Raw genomic sequence first — 2,731 nt, 5'->3', positions numbered from 1 at the left:
GAGTGTCGCATGATGGTGTCTTGAGCTGATGTTCCATGAGGGTGTGACTTACCTGTCAAAAAAATGAAAAAAATCAGAGCAGTAAAAGAACAAGCACAACATGAACATTACAAATCAGCAATCACTGACCACTGCAAAAGGGAAAACCACATCATGGACCGGGAGAAGGGCAGGGTCATCCGCACAGAAGAGAACAAACAACAGCGCTGGATCAGAGAGGCCATTGAGATCTGCAAGCGAGGCATAAAAACCATGAACAGAGACAAGGGAGCCTTCATCCTCTCTACCACCTGGACCAGCATCTTGGCGGAGTGAACGGACAGCGGGGGGCGTGACTTGCCTTCATTCTTGTGACAGGTAAGTCACGCCCTCATGGAACATCAGCTGATAAAGACGGGTCACAAGACACCATCATGTGACACTCTGAAGAAGGCGAAAGACTTTCATATTGTGACATGCTCAAGGCCTAAACACTCATCCGAGCAAATATAAGGTAGATTTTGTTAACATGCCCGGAGAAAAACATCAACGAAAATAATTTGTATTTGTTTTAACCAGTTGGTGGCGCTACCACTGCGATCAAAAATAAGTTGGCAGCCGTCTTCAGGGCCTGAATATCCTCAAATGTGAAAAACTTCGAGAAGATGGATCATCTGAATCATTTTGCAGGAACTTTTGTTGCCACGGAGAATAATCAGACTCTGCGGCACCGTAATAGCCACGCCCTTCGAAGGAAAGTCACAAAAATAGGGATAGAGTAAGATCAATGTCTTGAGTCTTTTCTAGCCAATTTTCAATCAGATCCGTTAAAAGGGCACCGTGCAGTACGTCAAAATGTAAAAAATGATATTGATTGGCGCAAGGTGTATAACTGAATATAAACATATAGATGTCTTCAGGTACAGACTCTTTATGTACATGTGAAGTTTTGGATTTTTAGCAGCATGTGCAGGAGAGTTATTAAGCATTTTGTCCATTGCGGCGAAGGAAATCTTAAGTGAAAACTTTGATGCCCCGCCCCCGTCATATAGTATTTCGGAAACAAAAAATTTTAGCCCCAGTGTTTGTGCCAGGTCTTCAGATGCTACAGACAGAATTTTAAGGCAATCAGATGAAGCCTTTAGGATCAGGGTGCAAAAGAATGACCCCTGTAAACATGCAAAAAAGGGCAAAAGTCGGACTTTCAAAAATTCATAACTCACTTCCTGTTCATATTAGACGTTAAAATATCAAATTTTTCGCCATGCCCGATGAGACTGCCAAGTTTGGTGAGTTTTTGTGCATGTTTCGGGGGTCAAAAATGCGATCGAACAATCGGAAAAATAATAATAATAATAATTTCTACAAAAACAATAGGGACTTCGCAGCGGTCGCTGCTCAGGCCCTAATAATAATAATAATAATAATAATAAAAGTAATAATATTTTCTACAAAAACAATTGGGACCTCGCCGCGGTCGCTGCTCGGGCCCCAATAATAATTTCTACACAAAGTCCATTGTGGTGACCCGCCCCCTTTTAAGTAAATTCAAAATGGCCGACTTCCTGTAAAACCTAGCTCATTGCTCCAAGAGACTTTTTTGTAGGTCTTGGTCTTATACATACAGTGAACCCTCGCTACTTCGCGGTTCACCTTTCGCGGGTTCAGTGCTTCGCGGGTCTAAAAAATATTCGGGGGCATTGTAGTTTCGCCGAGCGGCACGACGGGGCGCTGGAGCGGTTAGACGGCCGGCGTGCGCCGAAGAAGAGCGTGGGCGAAGAGGAGAGTGGACGAAGAAGAGCACGTTCCCCCGGACACGATCGGTGGCGACGTTTCGCGCGGTTCGGACCGTACCAGAGCTCCGGCCAGCGTGCGTGGCAGTTAAGCCGTAGAGGAGCACCTTCCCCGGGCACGGGCGGTGCAAAGCGGCCCCTAAGTTTAACCGAATGGAAGCTCCGGAGGAGGAGGGCATGCTCGCGTCACAGTAAGCCGAAGAGGAGCACCTTCCCCGGGCACGGGCGGTTCCAAGCGGCCCCTAAGTTTAACCGAATGGAAGCTCCGGAGGAGGAGGGCATGCTCGCGTCACAGTAAGCCGAAGAGGAGCACCTTCCCCGGGCACGGGCGGTGCCAAGCGGCCCCTAAGTTTAACCGAATGGAAGCTCCGGGGGAGGAGGACGGGCGTGTGTCACAGTTAAGCCAAATTGGAGCACCTCTTCTGCCCGGGCACGAGCGGAGCGCGAGGCTGTCAGTTATGAATGAATAAATGAATAAATAAATAAAGAATGCCACCTTTCATTTCACAGGGCACACCGGACGGCGTACCAGCAGGTAAAAGTCGGAGTAATTAAATAAATACAAAAAGAATGGCTGGGGAATAAAAAAATAATACGTTTTAATAATAATTTGGTTTTTTTGTTATAAAATGAATTTCACTCTCTCTCTCCCCGTATATATATATATATATATATATATATATATTTATTATATATATTGTATATTTTTTTTAAGCATTTTTGAAGGTGCGCCGCTACTTCGCGGATTTTCAGTTTTCGCGGGTGGTCTCGGTCCCCATTAACCGCGATAACCGAGGGTTCACTGTACTCCATAAAATTTACAAAAAGCGAGGTGAAACACTCAATCAGGGCTGCTTTTTTTAACATTTCTCGAGGGCCATGGCGAGCCATTTAAAAAAAGCTGCACAACTAACGTATAAAATATTGATAAATTTGCTCGGCCTGATGTGTGTGTAAAG

The sequence above is a fragment of the Idiotropiscis lumnitzeri genome, unplaced genomic scaffold, assembly GCF_059441095.1.
Source record: "Idiotropiscis lumnitzeri isolate Australia: NSW breed Sydney's pygmy pipehorse unplaced genomic scaffold, RoL_Ilum_1.0 HiC_scaffold_64, whole genome shotgun sequence".
Classification (NCBI taxonomy): Eukaryota; Metazoa; Chordata; class Actinopteri; order Syngnathiformes; family Syngnathidae; genus Idiotropiscis; species Idiotropiscis lumnitzeri.
The sequence above is the reverse complement of the archived record's forward strand: the minus strand, read 5'-3'. Positions refer to the sequence as shown.